Source organism: Ovis aries, chromosome 6 (genome assembly GCF_016772045.2).
Source record: "Ovis aries strain OAR_USU_Benz2616 breed Rambouillet chromosome 6, ARS-UI_Ramb_v3.0, whole genome shotgun sequence".
NCBI classification, from domain to species: Eukaryota; Metazoa; Chordata; class Mammalia; order Artiodactyla; family Bovidae; genus Ovis; species Ovis aries.
In genome coordinates, this window is record NC_056059.1 from 92,713,522 (window position 1) to 92,732,418 (window position 18,897).

The window sequence follows — 18,897 nt, forward strand, 5'->3', positions numbered from 1 at the left end:
TAAATCCTTGTTGGTTATCTATTTTATATATAGCAGTGTTGCAACAAAGTGATTTGAATGGAAGTTTCTGAGTTCTGCTTTGAATGTGTTGAGAAGATAATGACATTCAGTAGACTGTTGAATTAGTGAGTCTGAAATTCAGCCGAGAAGATCTAGCCCCTCCTCTGTACCCCTATGGCCCTGTGCTCCCCTCTGTCACAGTATTTACTATGTTTCATTTGAGTGACCTATTTATGTATTTGGCTTTCGACCAACCTGTAAAGGTCTGTGTCTTTTTTTCTTTTCTTCATTGTTCATTGTGGTTGGCACAGAGTAGTTGTTCATCAAGTGTTTATTGGGCCAAAGTTAATGTTTTCCTTCTTACCAATGTTTTTGTGCTTTTTTTTTTTTTAAGCTATGAGGCCTGGTGAGAGCTGACATCTAACTCAGAGAGGAGCCCTTATATTTTCAATACTGGCCCCATGCCTGCTGCTGCTGCTGCTAAGTCGCTTCAGTCATGTTCAACTCTGTGCGACCCCATAGACGGCAGCCCACCAGGCTCCCCCGTCCCTGGGATTCTCCAGGCAAGAACACTGGAGTGGGTTGCCATTTCCTTCTCCAATGCATGAAAGTGAAAAGTGAAAGGGAAGTCGCTCAGTCATGTCTGACTCTTAGCGCCCCCATGGACTGCAGCCCACCAGGCTCCTCCATCCATGGGATATTCCAGGCAAGAGTACTGGAGTGGGGTGCCATTGCCTTCTCCGGCCCCATGCCTAGCACATCCCAAATAAGCTCTCTGTGAGCAGGAGGGAAAACCTTCTTTCCCCTCATATTGGACAGGTCAGAATTTATAAGTAATTTATAGTGTGCACCATGCATGCTCAGCCACGCAGTCATGTCCTGCTCTTTGCCACCCCACGGTCTGTAGCCTGCTAGGCTCCTCTGTCCATGGAATTCTCCAGGCAAGAATGCTGGCTGCTGCTGCTGCTGCTAAGTCGCTTTAGTCGTGTCCGACTCTGTGTGACCCCATAGGCAGCAGCCCACCAGGCTCCCCCGTCCCTGGGATTCTCCAGGCAAGAACAATGGAGTGGGTTGCCATTTCCTGCTGGAGAGGGTTGCTATTTCCTACTCCTGGGGACCTTCCAAACCCAGAACTTGAGCCCTTATCTCCGGAGTCTCCTGCATTGGCAGGAGGACTGTTTACCACTGAGCCACCTGGGAAGCCCGTAATGTGCATGCTGATATTGTATTTCCTCTATTAGGATATGGTGTAATGTAAATGCATTTATTTGATCATCTTGCACCCCTAAGGAATGCTAAGTCATTTATTGAAACCACATACAATTCCTAAAACTTACAAATTGGCTAATAGCATTTGTACAGAATTTATATTGTTTCCTGAGAACAATAACAAAAAAAGCCATTATCAGCAGCATAGGAATCTGGCTGATTTTTTTCAAGTAAGAAATGATCACCAAGAACCCACAAATGAAAGGAAATATGTTTGGTCTGAAATACAATGCGTGTGTATAGCTTAGAGTCATTGGAACCCAGTGATCGAGTTCCCTCGGTCTCATTAACAAATAAACAGGTGTTTGATTCTAGTACTTGTGCAGCTGGTTGGGATAAGATCAGAAGTCACGATAATTCAGTGGCTTCTGGGAACGCACAGCGCTACTGTATACCTAGGCAGGAAGAACATGATAACTACTTGGTTTACGTTTCTCTTGTTCCATGTGTCACATGCTATAGCACACCAAAAATTTTATACTTTTCAGTTGTGTGTCACTTTAGGTTTTTGTTTTGTTTTATTTAATGGAACCGTCAAACAAAGGGCTAGCATCATTTGGAGCCAGAATTGTCCCATACAGCTGTCTGGTTTCCATGGCATGTTGCTCCTCTGTATTGGGGTCATAAATAAATATCTTGGAAATGTCTGACCTCTAGAGCAGTGAGTAAAGTGAATTAAGCCTGTAAGAAGCAGCACATGGCTCTTTTCCATGGTGACCCACTTTGTTCATCTTTGTTCAGAAAAACATGGCAAAAAAGGCAACTGGGTGGAGGCAGTCAAAGCCATTTGGTTGTAGAAATGAGTGATAAGGAAAGATGGCATACAGATTTGCAAGAACAGGTGACATGAAAACAAAGAGAAAGAAATAGGTCATAATTGAAGTATCCTTTTATGAAATAAACAAGCAAAATTAATTCTTATCCAAACATTTTATGAATGTAATATTTGTCACATTATACTGATGCCAATTCTTGGGCTTTGTGACAATATTCACCACATGTGAAATTTGTTTACACAGTTCATGTCCAGGTTGGTTCACCCAGCTGCCTAATAAAGACAAAGGTTAGTTTTCAGATTGGCCAGTTAGCTCTATAGAGAGAAATGATCTCTTTCTCTATAGTAGCTTGTGAGCTATCAAATTCAGGTCTCTTTAAAAAAAAAATTCAGGTCTCTCCCAAGCATAGGTCTTTGATCTTATGGCTAGTTATAATTATTGGGAGAACAACTCAAATCAATTTTTCTCCTGGAATGGGTAGCAAAATAAGTAACAATAAGAAATAATAGCCTTACTGAGCCCTTTACCACATACACTGTGCTTAAACTATGTCTCACTTAATTCTCACCAAACTGCCATTTTCAGGTGAGGAAACAGGCTTTACAAAGATAAGTAGCTTGCCATATAAGTCATTCGGCTACTAAACAATGAAGCTGGAATTTGAACCCCTCCATAAAAATAATAATTTATATTTGTTTAGCACTTTATGGTTCATTGTTGTTGTTCAGTCGTGTCTGACTCTTTGCAACCCCATGGACTGCAGCATGCCAGGCTTTCCTGTTCTTCACTATCTCTAGGAGTTTGCTCAAATTCATGTCCATTGACTTGGTGATGCCATCCAACTGTCTCATCCTCTGTCCATTTTTTGGTTTACTAATGGCTAGTGGAGGTGATGGAATTCCAGCTGAGCTATTTCAGATCCTAAAAGATGATGCTTTTAAAGTGCTGCACTCAATGTGCCAGCAAATTTGGAAAACTCAGCAGTGGCTACAGGACTGTTTTCATTCCAATCTCAAAGAAAGGCAATGCCAAAGAATGTTCAAACTACCATACAATTGTACTCATTTCACATGCCAGCAAAGTAATTCTCAAAATCCTTCAATGTAGGCTTCAATAGTATGTGAACCAAGAGCTTCCAGATGTACAAGCTGGATTTATAAAAGGCAGAGGAATGAGAGGTTAAATCGCCAACATCCATTGGATCATAGAAAAACTGAGAGAGAGAACTCCAGAAAAAAATCTACTTCTGTCTCATTGACTACACTAAAGCTTTTGACTGTGTCAGTTCAGTTCAGTTGCTCAGTCGTGTCCGACTCTTTGCGACCCCATGAATCGCAGCATGCCAGGCCTCGCTGTCCATCACCATCTCCCAGAGTTCACTCAAACTCACGTCCATTGAGTTGGTGATGCCATCCAGCCATCTCATCCTCTGTCGTCCCCTTTTCCTCCTGCCCCCAATCCCTCCCAGCATCAGAGTCTTTTCCAACTAGTCAGCTGTTCACATGAGGTGGCCAAAGTACTGGAGTTTCAGCTTTAGTATCAGTCCTTCCAAAGAACACCCAGGGCTGATCTCCTTTAGAATGGACTGGTTGGATCTCCTTGCAGTCCAAGGGACTCTCAAGAGTCTTCTCCAACACCACAGTTCAAAAGCATCAATTCTTTGGCGCTCAGCTTTCTTCACAGTCCAACTCTCACATCCATACATGACCACTGGAAAAATCATAGCCTTGACTAGACGGTCGTTTGTTGGCAAAGTAACGTCTCTGCTTTTCAATATGCTATCTAGGTTCATCATAACTTTCCTTCGAAGGAGTAAGCATCTTTTAATTTCATGGCTGCAATCACCATCTGCAGTGATTTTGGAGACCCCCAAAATAAAGTCTGACGCTGTTTCCACTGTTTCCCCATCTATTCCCCATGAAGTAATGGTACCAGATGCCATGATCTTTGTTTTCTGAATGTTGAGCTTTAAGCCAACCTTTTCACTCTCCTCTTTCACTTTCATCAGGAGGCTTTTCAGTTCCTCTTCACTTTCTGCCATAAGGGTGGTGTCATCTGCATATCTGAGGTTATTGATATTTCTCCCGGCAACCTTGATTCCAGCTTGTGCTTCTTCCAGCCCAGCGTTTCTCATGATGTACTCTGCGTAGAAGTTAAATAAGCAGGGTGACAATATACAGCCTTGTCATACTCCTTTTCTTATTTGGAACCAGTCTGTTGCTCCATGTCCAATTCTAACTGTTGCTTCCTGACCTGCATATAGGTTTCTCAAGAGGCAAGTCAGGTGGTCTGGTATTCCCATCTCTTTCAGAATTTTCCACAGATTATTGTATAAATCACAACAAGCAGGAAAATTCTTAAAGAGATAGGAACACCACACTACCGTACCTGCCTCCTGAGAAATCTATATGCAGGTCAAGAAACCACAGTTAGAACTGGACATGGAACAATGGACTGGTTCCAAATTGGGAAGAAGTACGTCAAGGTTGTATATTGTCACTGTGCTTATTTAACTCATGTACATCATGTGACATGCCGGGCTGGATGATGCACAAGCTGGAGTCAAGATTTCCAGGAAAAACATCAATAACCTCAGATATGCAGATGACATCACCCTTATGGCAGAAAGTGAAGCAGAACTAAAGAGCCTCTTGATGAAGGTGAAAGAGGAGAGTGAAAAAGCTGGCTGAAAACTCAACATTCAAAAAACAAAGATCATGGCATCTGGTCCCATCACTTCATGGCAAATGGATGGGGAAAGAATGGAAACAGTGACAGACTGGTTTTCTTGGGCTTCATAATCACTGTGGATGGTGACTGCTCTGTCACTTCAGTCGTGTCCGACTCTGTGTGACCCCATAGACGGCAGCCCACCAGGCTCCCCCGTCCCTGGGATTCTCCAGGCAAGAACACTGGAGTGGGTTGCCATTTCCTTCTCCAGTGCATGAAAGTGAAAAGTAAAAGTGAAGTCGCTCAATCGTGTCGACTCTTAGCGACCCCACAGACTGCAGCCTACCAGCCTCCTTCGTCCATGGGATTTTCCAGGCAAGAGTACTGGAGTGGGGTGCCATTGCCTTCTCCCATGGATGGTGACTACAGCTATGAAATTAAAAGACACTTGCTCCTTGGGAGAAAAGTAATGACAAACCTAGACAGCATTTTAAAAAGCAGAGACATTATTTTGCCTACAAAGGTCCTCATAGTCAAAGCTATGGTTTTTCCAGTAGTCATGTACGGATGTGAAAGCTGGATGATAAAAAAGGCTGAGCACCAGAGAATTGATGCTTTCAAACTATGGTTCTGGAGAAGACTCTTGAGAGGCCCTTAGACAGCAAGGAAATCAAACCAGTCAAAGCTAAAGGAAATCAACTCTGAATATTCACTGAAAGGACTGATGCTGAAGCTGCCAATACCACCTCATGGGAACACTAGACTTATTGGAAAAGACCTTGATGCTGGGAAAAATTGAAGGCAGGAGGAGAAGGGGATGCAGAGGATGAGATGTTGGATGACATCACCAACTCAATGGACATGAGTTTGAGAAAATCTGGGAGATGATGAAGGACAGGGAATCCTGGCATGCAGCAGTCCATGGGTTTGCAAAGAGTCAGACATGACTGAGTGACTGAATGACGATGACGAAAGGCAATTTATGGGCTTCCCAGGTGGTTCAGTGGTAAAGAATCTGCCTGCCACAGGGAGGCCTGGCATGCTGCAGTCCATGGGGTTGCAGAGTTGGACTGAGCCACTGAACAACAACAATGCAGGAAATGCAAGTTCCATCCCTGGGTTGGATAGATCCCCAGGAGTAGGAAATGGCAACCAACTCCAGTACCTTGCCTGGGAAATCCAATGGACAGAGTAGCCTGGCTCAGAGTCAGACAGGACTTAACGACTAAACAACAACAACATTCACTATCTCAGTTCCGTGAGATAGTTAGGTGTTATTATCCTATTTTACAAATGTGGGAGTGGAGACTTTGAGAAGTCGCTCAGTGAGTATGTATCAGGAACACTATTCAAAACTGAGTCTGCTGATTTCACGTTGCAGGGTCTTTCCACTCTTGGACAGCTGAGGTCAGGCATATGTATATTTATAGTGAAGCTAAAGTCTGTACAGTACAAAATGCAATGTGGATTTCATAATTATCCAGATTATTCAGGTCCAGACACTTCATTTTTGCTTAATGAAATTAAAAACATGAAGTGTTACCTATGAAAATAAACATATACAATACTATAAACATTCGATCCAATAGAATACCTCAGGTGTGAAACGAGAAAGCTTGTATTCTCTACTGCTGATTGTATTATGTGACCTAACTGATGGAATGCAACTTCTATGCAATTGAGTTATCTGAAAAGAATTGTTTTTCTAATAATTCTTAATATTATTACATAATAAATGTTTGTCTTACCCTTTTTAAGGTATTATCATGTAGCAACTGTTTAGATAAAAATTATGTACTTGAACTGTAAGAAATGACTTCTTGGGACTTCCCTGGTGGTCCAGTGGTTAAAACTCCATAATTCCAGGTTTAATTTCTCCTTGGGGAACTAAGATCCCACATGCCTCTTGGTATAGCCAAAACAAAAAAAAAGATCTTATTTCATTCCTTTTCTAGAACTATGATTTAAATTTTTATATTTTGATTTTGAAATATGTTGAAATTATACCAGTACACAATTTTTACCTTTAAAACCTCAGTGTATCTTGAAATTGATTGCCTTGACAAATGAGTAAAAGTATATATGTGTGTGTGTATTCATATATATACACATATATAAGCAAAACTGGTTTGAGATTTCCCTGGTGGTTCTGTGCAGGACTCTGGGCTTCTGCTGCCGTGGCCAGGGTTCAATCCCTGGTAGGGGATCTAAGGCCCTGCAAGCTGCATGGCCTGGCCATGCTAAACAAAACATGGCCAAAGCTAAAGAAAACTGGTTTAAAAATAAAAGCTCAACATTTGAAAAAACATTTTCTGGGGATGGTAGGAGGATGAAAATCTGTTATAGATAGGGAAGAAGTAAATTTAGAGTTTAAAGTAACTCACCAAATCCTTATTTCTGTTGGATAGGTGTATATTTAAGCTCACTTTAAAGTATGTGTTTTTAATTGGTTTTCTACACAAATTGATAGTTAAGAACCTCTAATCAGTGGTTCCAAATGATAAGCTTCTGAAATGGATAACTGTGTTCAAATGACAGTGTTTTAAAACCCATGTTATTCACAGATGCAAATATCAAAGGTGATACAGACACTCATGTACACACGCACCAACGCATGCCTACACACAGTGCTCATAAGTGTGTGTGTGTGTGCAAGGTAGAAAAATTTCAGAATTCTTTCTTTTTAGAAGAGATGCTATTTCCTTGCTCCCATGTTTTGTGTTACTAAACAAGCGTTTATGTATTTTTGTGTTCCTCTGTGTGCATATGTCTGAATATATGTTTACATATATGTATGCTACTGCTGCTGACAAATGTTCAGTCGTGTCTGACTCTGCAATTCCATGGGCTGTAGCCCGCCAGGCTCCTTTGTCCGTGGAGTTTTTCCAAGCAAGAATACTGGAGTGGGTTGTCATTTCCTACTCCTTAGATATGTCTATATTAATCTAAAAATAAAAGCAAAGCTTTCTCCTATACATGAAAATAGCAATTGTATGTTTAAGTATAGTTGTCTTTAACTTGATAAAATGTATTTCCAGAATCAAGAAACCAGAGAACATTTACTGAGCATCTTTTCCGTACTTGGCTTTATGTAAAGATGAGGATACAAAGGTATAAGTCACTCTGACCCTTGTTTTTAAGTTTTATGAAAATAATTAACACATGTTGGTGAAACTGTGTTATAGCAGAAACTGACAAAGAACAGCTGGAAACTGATGCCACTCAGCTCAGTCCAGTTGAAGATGCACATATCTTGGGACCCAGAACTTTCCTCTCCGGCTATATCTTTTATGGACAAACTCTTAGATGTGTGCATAAGGAGATGGAAGGGAAATATGAATTGCAGCAATTTTTATAAAAGTGATATACTGGAAACATTTCTAAAGTCCACTCACAATAGGAACAGATAAGTAGAGTGTGGTATAAAAGGATGGAATATTTTATAGCAAGAACAATTTCTATGGCTATAGGCAAACATGGATGAAGGTCAAAAACATAACGTGGAGTGGGAGAGGGTGGCAAAAGCTTACAGCACCTGTTATTCTCAGGCAGGTTCCCACTCAGGTCCTCTCCCAAGCTAACAAACAACATTAAAAACCTTAATGTTAAGGGGGAAAAAGAGTCACAGAAAAATATATTCCCTGTGATTCCACTTATATAAAGTTCAAACACTAAACAATATATTATTGGGGGATCCATGTAAAGTAATCTATTTTTTAATTTATTTTTTGGCTGCACCCTGAAGCTTGTGGGATCAGTTCCCTAACCAGAGATCAAACCTGCACCTTCTGCATTGGAAGGGGAAGTTTTAACTTCTGGACCACCAGGGATGTCCCAGTAATCTATTTTTAAAAGTAATGGAATGATTAACTGGAAATATTCCTAGGGCTACTTTTAGGGAGAGAGAGTGGGGATGTGGTCTGAGCAAGGCATCCAGAGGGTTCAAGGTACAGATTTTATTCTATTAGCTTGGATGGTGGATACACAATCTCTTGTTTCATCAATGGCCTTTAAAGTAAGCACACACTATACATACACACTCTTTCGTATATTTCACGATATAATTAAAATATCTATCAGAAAAGAGACCAGAAGATATTACATCACCATAATAATGTTAGTTGTATTGGATTGTTTGGTTATATGTAATTGTTTCCCTCTTCCACATTTTCTGTAATGTGTTTTAATTGCTTCATAATTTAAATATATTAAATCTAATAAAATATATTAAATAATCCACTTATAGGGAAATGGCAATGTTCCAACTTAGCCAAAATAAGGCACAAAATATAACATGAAGTGCTTTTAGTTAGGATAATGAATTTCACAAATATCTGAGAAATGCCCATGTTAAAAGTACATTCTGAAGATACGAGTTCTCGCAACATGTAGTCTTGAGTGGCTCAGATGCTGCTAATCTGTTCTCAGAGCAGAATTCCTTTTAAAAATGAATATAACATTCTGACTTGAAGGGAGAAGACACAGCCACATAGTAGAAACAATTTTTCTGGAAGCAGCCAAGAATCTCCTCCTCTGAACAGACTTATCTAATCCCCTCCCCCAACTGAGATAACTATTCTCTCCCTATCTTGCTGCTATGCTTTCTGCACACTTATATGGTTGCACAGATCACACCGTAATGTTATTTGCCAATCAGCTGTCCCCGCCTAGGGCTCTGAGTGCCTTGTGGGCAGCTTCCAGCCATACTCACTTTGCATCTCCAATCCACCACTGTGCCTCAACAGAGTAGGTGCCTAGATAATGTTTATGAAAATAAACAAAAGAAGCAACAAAACTTTTGAAAAGCAGCATGGTCTGCCTTTATAAAACACATGGCTATGGAAATCCGAATATTTAGGAGGCTAATCTTTGTGCAGAAAGAGTCAACACATTTCTAAAATGTTTAAATAGACGCTCTAGAGATAATATTATTATGTCCATCATAAAAACTTACAAACATTGCACAGCACTATAAACAGAAGTAAACTGGTAACTTCTTGGTATTGTGTTTGTTCCACCCCTTCCCATCTCCACCCTCCTGTCCAGCACAGGCTGCAAAGCTCAAGCCTGCTATTTTTAGCAGGGAGTGATCACAGGGGCTTGACTTCCATCTAGAAGGATGGTTTGCAGGTGAGAACATAAGAGAAGAACCAGCCGTGATAGGGCAAAATATTTGCTGATTATAATCTTCAGTTATAAAAAGACAAAAAAAAAAAAAAAAAGCTTCCATGTCATAAGATGGAAAACAGCTCAAACAACCACAAAATAGCCCCTAGCAGGACGCATAGGAACACAACAGCAATTTCCCTCTGGTGCCTAGACATTTGCAAACTACTCATATGACATACTCATGTGACGTTCAAAAGTCTTTAGACATCTTCCTGCAATATCTAAAGGAAGGCAGAAAAGAAAACTTCTTTTTAGTCTTCTCCTACCAGCTTTCTTGGGATTTGAATGGTAAAACCATGCTGAAACACTTGGCCTGCTTTGTTAGGAATATGTTAATTCAAAACTCCAGGGCAAGGGCAGTTAATCCTGGTAAGTCTGGTCTCTATCTGGATAGGTAGATTTGCTTGGTAGAGAGAAATCAAATTTCTCAAAAATATATTCACCTGCTATAAAAGAAAAAAAAAGAAAAGACACACACAAAAGCAGGCAGGTGTATAGTTCATTGATTAAATATCCTAATAAAACATCCAAATCCAGGGCTACCCTGGTGGTCAAGGATTAAGAATCTGCCTTGCAATGCAGGGGACACTGGTTTGATGCCTGGTTTGGGAAGATCTTACCTGCCAGGGGCAACAAAGCCCATGTGCCACAACTACTAAACCTGTGCTCTGGAGCCAGTGAGGCAACTACTGAGTCCAGGCATTGCCAACTACTGAAGCCCATGCACCTCAGAGTCCATGTTCCACAACAAGAGAACCCATGCACCACAACTAGAGAGTAACCTGACTCACCACAACTAGAGAAAGCCTGTGCACACGACAATCAAAATAAATAAAAAATCCAAATCCAAATTGCCTTGGTTTAGGTTAATGTAAACTATTGACACAACCATTTTGTGTAAATTTAATAGAAAGTATAGGCAAATGGACCAAGCTTATGCCCAATTTGCAGTTTTATTCTCCTTCTTCCTGCATACCAGAATCACTATGTAAAGTAATGGTTAAGAATGTGGGTCCTAGAGTCAGACTGTCTGCTATTGACTATTGACTCCACTGCTGTCCGACTGTGGGGACAAGCTACTTAAACTCTCTGGATTTCTATGTCTGCATCTCTGTGTGTTGTGGGCATTACAATTACGTCATTTTGTGTAAATCACTCAGTACAGTGCTAGGTAGCTAATTATTGATTACCAAGTGTAGATTTATTGTGACGCTAGTGACATGTAGTTTGGGGCTCCTCACTTGCCCATATTCTTTCTGAGATCTCAGGAGGGGCCATAGCAGAGTGTTCACATATGCATTTTTTTTTAGTTTTCCAAAAAGAAGACATTTTAACTGCAGTCAAGACTGATGCTTCTCTCCATGTCAAATTTCCCTGTATCATTTTCCCTTGTGTTTGGAAGTGCTTGGGGTCCACCAGTATTTTGGGAATTTGGCTAAAGGGATGTTGAGTATGGGACATACCACTTTAACTGAAATTTAGAAACACATTTTAGAATATTCTAATAAAACAACTGAGAAACTACAAACCTCTAATTTGAATGTAAAAGAAAGATGCTTCTTTTGACATCTGTATTTTTATTTAAGATCTAATATAAAATTCTGATTAAAAATTAATGAGGTATGAAATAAAAGTGATAGAAATGCATGATAAAACAGAATGTGCTTGCACATCAAGACACTAATTTTTTTTTTTTCCAGATCATTCTAAAGGTGGTCCTTCCCTAAAAAGAAGAGAGGACTTTCTAATAAAAGTAATAGATGATCTCTTGGATTGGTTGATAGTCTCATTAATGAAGGGGAAGGAATCATAATATTTTGAAGAATACTGAAATCTCTTGTTGATTTGATATACTGATGTTGACAAAGATAACATAAAGCTCAAAATATGCTTCTTCAATAAGGGAACAGATAAGCTAATCATGAGTGTGGCCAGCCTTCACTGATGACCTGAACTTTTACAGCTTAAACATGAAAATATTTTAATAAAATTTTTCTCAGATATCAATTCTAAAATATCATATGATATCAATTCAGTTCAGTTCAGTTCAGTGGCTGAGTTGTGTCTGACTCTTTGCAACCCCATGTTCTGCAGCACGCCAGGCTTCCCTGTCCAACACCAACTTCTGGAGCTTGTTCAAACTCATGTCCATCGAGTCAGTGATGTCACCCAACCATATTATCCTCTGTTGTCCCCTTCTCCTCCTGCCTTCAATCTTTCCCAGCATCAGGGTCTTTTCCAGTAAGTCAGTTCTTTGCATCAGGTGCCAAAGGATTGATATCATCTTTCAGTGTCATATCAGTATGAAAAGGCAGAAAGATATGACACTGAAAGATGGTATCAATAATGAGCTATAAACCTGAAAGAAACATGTTAATATATCAATGATTGAAAAAAATGGATCCATCATGCTAAAAATTTGTTTTCTCCATAGAAAAGTATATTACAATATTCTTATGAAGATGTGATCAGAAAATTTGCAGCCAAAAATATTGTATTTATTAATACAAATTATCATGGAATTTCCTCAATCTTTGATGTTTGTGAGTATGGAAGATTTTACTTTTCATTGACTATCTCCACAGTATCTCCTGTCTCAGAAGCTCTTCTCACCATGTGATCAACATGCCTCTCATTAAGATGTGGAGTCTATATCTTTCCCCCTGAAACTTGAACATGAGCAGACTTGTAGCTGTGGCTGAAGGAATGCTGATTAAGGCAAAATAATGCCCCCTGCCCAAGATGTCCATGTCCTCTTCCCCAGAACATGTGAACCTGTCATGTTACATGGCAAGGTGGGAGGGGGGTGGAATTAAGATGGAATTTGGTGTGTATGTGTTAATTGCTCAGTCATGTCCGACTCTTTGCAATCCCATAGACTGAGGCCCTCCAGGCTCCTCTGTCCATGGAATTCTCCAGGCAAGAATACTGGAGTGGGTTGCCATTCCCTTCTCCGGGGGATCTTTCTGACCCAGGCACTGAACCCAGGTCTCCTGCATTACAGGCAGATTCTTTACCATCTGAGCCACCAGGGAAGCCCAAGATGGAAGTGCAGATGCAATTAAGGTTGCCAATCAGCTGACTTTGAGATGGAGAGAGTATCCTAGTTTATCCAAGTGAGCCCAATGTAATTAAAAGATCTTTATAAGTATAAAAGGAAGGCAGGAAAGTCAGAATTGAGAAAGATCTGAAGAGGCTACAATGTGGGCTTTGAAGATGAAGGATGGGGCCATAAGCCAAGGAATGCAGTGGTCTCTCAAAGCTGGAAAAGGCAGGGAAATATATTTTCCATGGAGCCTCTAACAGCAATACAGTCCTGCCCACACCTTGATTTTAGCTCAGTGAAACCAGTTTCAAACTTCTGAGCTCTGGAGCTATAAAATAGTAAATATGTTGTCTTAAGCTGCTATATCTGTGGTAGCTTGTCACAGTAGCAATATAAAACTGGTGTAGAAACTATGTGACTGCCAGGTCTGGTTCATAAAAGGAGATACAGTGTTCACCTGGTTTTCTCTGAGCTTTGTCACCATGGCATGAGGAAATAGAAAGGCTATGTGAAGAAGCCATATAAGTAGGAGTTTTAGCCACCATCCTTAGCTGAGGTCACAGCCCACAGTCAGTATCAACTGGAGACACATAAGTAGTGAGCCATAAGGAGACTCTAGCCCCAGCCACCATCTGAATGTAACTTCATGGAAGACCCTAAACAAGGACTGGGAGCTGAGCTCAGCCAACGCCAGAACTATGGCAGGTGATAGTACATCTATTGTTGGTTAAGCCATTAAGTGTTGAGTGATTCATCACACAACAGCAGATAACTGGAACATGAGTCTATGTCAGCTTTTGAAAATGTAGTTTTTCTGGATTTGTCTCATTTAAAGTAAATATTCACTTTCATATCTAATTTGCATTTCTAAAGTCTTCTCTTTTTCCTACAGAGACCCCCCTCTACATTGTAAAGCTTCAATCCTCCTCCCCCATCATTAGCAAAAAAAAAAAAAAAAAAAAATCTAGTTTCATTCCTGCATGCAGCCATAATTTCTTGTTCAGAATTCTGTTGAAAAAACATAATAATACATGCAATTAAACAGACCTGAGAATCTTGAAATAAAGCAATCTTCCTTTTTAGAAGTTAAATAAAAACCTTCATTTTGAAGACACTTAAAAAATTTTAACAAAAGCAAAATTTAAGCTTATGTTACTTGTTCATATCACTTTAAATGTCAACTGCTTCTGCATTTGGGATCAACATAAGGGATAATTACTTTCACAGAAAATAAAGATTTCCTTTAGAAATAAGATGATATTTTCAACAGATGTCTCTGAAATGATTCTTTGCTGTGTCAACTTCCCATAGCTCTGTGATGTCAAGAAAAGACAGGAAGTATCTGATTTAGGTTATAGTTCTTGGGACAAATCATAAAAGAGGAATGTGTTATGTAAATAATAATGTACAATGTCCCAGAGTGCAGCCTGGGCTACTTCAAATACATTTGTTTTGGGACAGACCTACCATTCTGAGATAATCAGCTCTGATTTCAGGAATTGCTGTGTTCTCAGTTGCACCTGCTCTGAGCTAGTCTTTCCACAACTTGTCAGGGCTACTCCATTTATCCCAGTTGACGTTCAATATAACAGAAGCTGCTCTGGATACTAAAGACAAGAGTCAGCTACAGAGGCAAGTGAGCTTTGAGTTCTCTGGTTTCAGAGATAATTCGAACCACTCAGTTGCAAGCTGGCAGGGCTGGCAGGGGCTAACCTGGTTGGCTAGAATGGTGGTGGTTTGGTGATTTAGTTGCTAAGTTGTGTCCAACTCTTGTGGTCCCATTGAAGGTAGCCTGCCAGGCTCCTCTGTCCATGGGATTTGCCAAGCAAGAATACTGGAGTGCTTTGCCATTTCCTTCTCCAGGGGATCTTCCCGACCCAGGGATCAAACCAGGGTCTCCTGCACTGCAGGCAGATTCTTTACCAACAGAGACACTGGGGAAGCCCCTACAGTGTTGATAAATCCCCCAGTTCCAAAGCTTAGCACATCAACGTGAGTGTGTGCTAAGTTGCTTTGGTCGTGTCTGAGTCTTTGTGACCCTATGAACTATGGCCCGCCAGGCTCCTCTGTCGACGGTATTCTTCAGACAAGAATGCTTGAGTGGGTTGCCATGCCCACTTCCAGGAGCTCTTCATGACCCAGGGATCGAACCCATGTCTCTTATGTCTCCTGCGTTGGCAGGCAGGTGTTTTACCACCAGTGCCATCTGGGAAGGCCGAGCACATCAACATGTGTGAATAAATATCCCTAACCCTTACAAAGATAAGCAGACACTCCCTCGGAAAGATGCAACATACTTCTATTTTTAAAACACAACTGCAACAAAACACTATGGGATAAATAGAATGTTGGATTTGCTAATTTCAGATTTGAAGTCTTGTCCATGAGAAAGTCAGAAAGCAGAATATATGAGCCCTTCACTGATTTAGTCTCTGATTACTTGGAAAAAAAAAAACCTGTCTGCCTATACATTGTTTCATTCTTTCCAATTCAGATTCAAAAATGAAGTCTTGGTTAAAAGATCTAAATTACTTCAAGATGGCACCCCGAGTTAGGTTAGGCTTTTCTAATGCTTCTGTCTCTGACAAGCATTCCTGTTTTCTTTACAGGTTCTGCTAGCAAGGTTAATCTGCTGCTGCTGCTGCTAAGTCGCGTCAGTCGTGTCCGACTCTGTGCGACCCCATAGATGGCAGCCCACCAGGCTCCCCCGTCCCTGGGATTCTCCAGGTAAGAACACTGGAGTGGGTTGCCATTTCCTTCTCTAATGCATGAAAGTGAAAATTGAAAGTGAAGTTGCTCAGTCATGTCCGACAAGCATTGGAAATTTGGAACTGCAAACCACCCTCAAGGACGAAAAACAGCCTAGGCAGGGAGTTAGACATAGTGAGTGGAGGGGAAGAGGAAGTGGGGTCTTTTGTCAGCATTCCCATCCTGATCCTGAGTTTCTTTCCTTCGTAGGGCTGCTTTCTACCTGATTCCTTTGATGAGGTTAGGGATGATCACTTTGCTTTCTTCCTGAAGTCACAGCATTGGCAAAGTCCCATGTATGATGGTAGTCCCCCTTTTGACACTCTGGACAAATCAAATTATTCAAAGCGTTCGAGGTACCATCTCCAGTGAATAGGAAAGTTGGGTCTCAAATCAGGCATTCCAATCACTTGCTAGAGCATCTGCCCTACATCTTAGATACACTAGGGCATATTCTGGGACTGTGTTTTATTTATCTGTTTTTGTATCTCTCCCTAGTAACATGTCTGGCATCTACTGTGTAGTCATTCAACGTCTGTTATAAAAGTAGGATGTATTATCTAAAACTTCTCATTTCTGAGAAGAAAGATGCTATCTAGATAGTTCTGTGGGAATTTTGATGTCTTACAAAGCTCAGGGAAGTCACGTTTAAGGCATTTGGGGAAGCCAGGGCAGCAGCTGCTTGGGAATGTTCTATTTTCTTTTCAAGGTGAAAGCTTTAATGTAGGTAGGTTTGAAGGACACGCCTCACGAGTCAAGGATTCGCTGAAGGGAGGCATTGTTTCTACATGGGTGTTGCTGCTGTTTACTTCCTGCTCTGTGCCCATCTTCTCTTTTTACAGTTTCAAACATCACTGAGGACGGCTAATTCCCTGTCAGGCCTTCATGGGGAGGAGAGTATCACCCAACCCAACTGCACCCCCATCACTGTGCTATAGACCACATATCCTGTAATGAGATACATCCCCTCAATACCCTTCTTGAGGACTGCTGGATTTCTGATTCCATATTTTGCATTCACATACAATGTAGAAAAGTTGCCCTCAAGAAAGCTTGAGAAAGGCTGAAAGGCAGCTGATAGATAAAGGTTGATTAGCCTAGAGGAGAATGTCTTTAGTACCTAAGATCTTAAGCTGCAGGGCTTCCCTGGTGGCTCAGAGGTTAAAGCATCTGCCTGCAATGCGGGAGACCTGGGTTTGATCCCTGGGTCGGGAAGATCCCCTGGAGAAGGAAATGGCAACCCACTCCAGTATTCTTGCCTGGAGAATCCCATGGACGGAGGCTACTCTAGGTGGGCTACAGCCCATGGGGTCACAAAGAGTTGGGCACAACTGAGTGAGTGACTTAACTTAAAGCTGCAGTAAAGTAAGTCAATGTGGTAAGGACAGACAGAGCCTGGAGAAAGGCTGTCATTAAGAAAACGTAAAAACATTCACAAACATCTAAAAAAATCAGCAGAGTTAAAAAAAGAAGACTTGCATCATTTTCTATTCCAGAAGATAATCATTGTTAAAAAGAAGTCTTTTTTTTCCCCCAAAATATTGTATATTAACACATATATATGGAACCTAGAAAGATGGTACTGGTGAACCCCTTTGCAGGGCAGCAGTGGAGATGCAGACATACAGAACAGACTTGTGGACACTTGTGGTGGGGCGGGGGGCGGGGAGGAGAGGGGGGCACCAATGGAATAACATGGAAACATAAACACTACGATATGTAAAATTATAGCCAGTGGGAATTTGCTGTATGACTCTGGGAAATCCAACGGGCACTCTGTGACAACCTAGAGGGCTGGGATGGCGTGGGAGGTGGGAGGGAGGTTCAAGAAAGAGGGGGGCATATGTATACCTATGACTGATTCATATTGATGTATTGCAGAAACCAACAAAATATTATAAAGCAATTATGCTTCAATTAAAAATAAAATTTTTTAAAAAAGGTTTTCTTTTAAAGGAAGATTTAATACTGGACCAATTATTTTTTAATGATTGCTTTCCTTTATCTTAAAAAGATAAGTGGACTAAAATGGACAAGAGGCTCCACATCGGACAACTGGATCAGTCTTTTCTATACTGAACAGGGCCTCTAAAGAGCAGGAAATTCAACACCATTTACAAAGCTTTCTGGAGAGAATTGCTTGTCATTCAAGAAGCTGCCTGTTAGAAGACACATAAAACCACAATTATAAATAGTATACATTGTCTATACTATTTCTATACATTTTGTAGACCTTTGTAACAGTGATGTAGGCAAAGGTCAACATCTCCATCTCTTCCTTTTTGTCTTATATCTTCTCTATTATTTAAAAAATCTTCTACCACATAGAAGATTTACATTTCCTGCTTCATATCACTTATTCTATATTTTATGTTCCTCTTCTATCTTTGCCCTTCTACTTGAAGAAAAGTCCACGATCTCCATCATGTTCAAGGAGATCATACTCTCCTTTTTCATGGTGCATGTTTTCCATCCAGCTCTTTTCTCTCTATGAACTGTTTGCTGAGTCTCTTTGTACACTGTAAAACAAGCTATCATGTATATATATGTAATTCTAATCTTAGTCCTATTTTCCATGTTAGTTACATGCATTCTTTTATGTTGTTTCAGCATAGATTTCCAGCAAGTTTATATCAGACAAAAGTAGTAGTTTTCAGTCTCATAGATCAAACACACATTAAATAAAATTATGTCTCTTAATGTAATTGTATTAATTTTCCAAAACTGTGAACAAAGTTACAACTCTGAAATAGCAGGATTAGTTCTGGGAGCTGGTCTCCCGGCAGCTGCTCTGTGCTGCAGTCTGTCTAGTCCTGGTTTATATGCAAAGGGATCTATTTCCAAAATTCCTTAGCTGCTCTGGAAAAAAAGAGCAAGCTGTTGTGAAATCTGTCACATGCCTTCCCATATTTTACAAGTAACCAAACAATTCACAGAAAACATACAGAAGGGCAGAAAAATCACTTCCTAGGGGCTAATCGATTATTATTTAGAGTAGAACAAGAGAACGTGCTATTTACTGATTTGCCTGTTGAGCAGATGGCCAGGGAGGAAGCAAGAGAAGGTAAAGAAAGTAACTATAAATGTTGGAGGGGAGCATCTTAACATCTCTGAGAGATACTCCGTGTGAAAGTTTCTCCGGCCTAAGGCATTCTTTGCTTTGCTTTTTGGCCCCGCCTTAAGAGAAGTGTCTCCTCTTAGTAACAACTCTAATTATAA

At 40.5% G+C, this 18,897-nt stretch overlaps 1 long non-coding RNA gene across 1 annotated transcript in view; it reads left to right on the forward strand.

Annotated features, from left to right (window-relative positions):
* Positions 1–17,315, forward strand: part of LOC121819840 (uncharacterized) — a 75,309-nt gene extending 57,994 nt beyond the window's left edge. The window contains exons 2-3 of the long non-coding RNA XR_009601093.1: positions 15,540–15,657; positions 16,521–17,315. This is a non-coding gene — a long non-coding RNA (uncharacterized LOC121819840). The remainder of the gene's footprint in view (positions 1–15,539; positions 15,658–16,520) is intronic.
* The last annotated feature ends 1,582 nt before the right edge of the window (positions 17,316–18,897 follow it).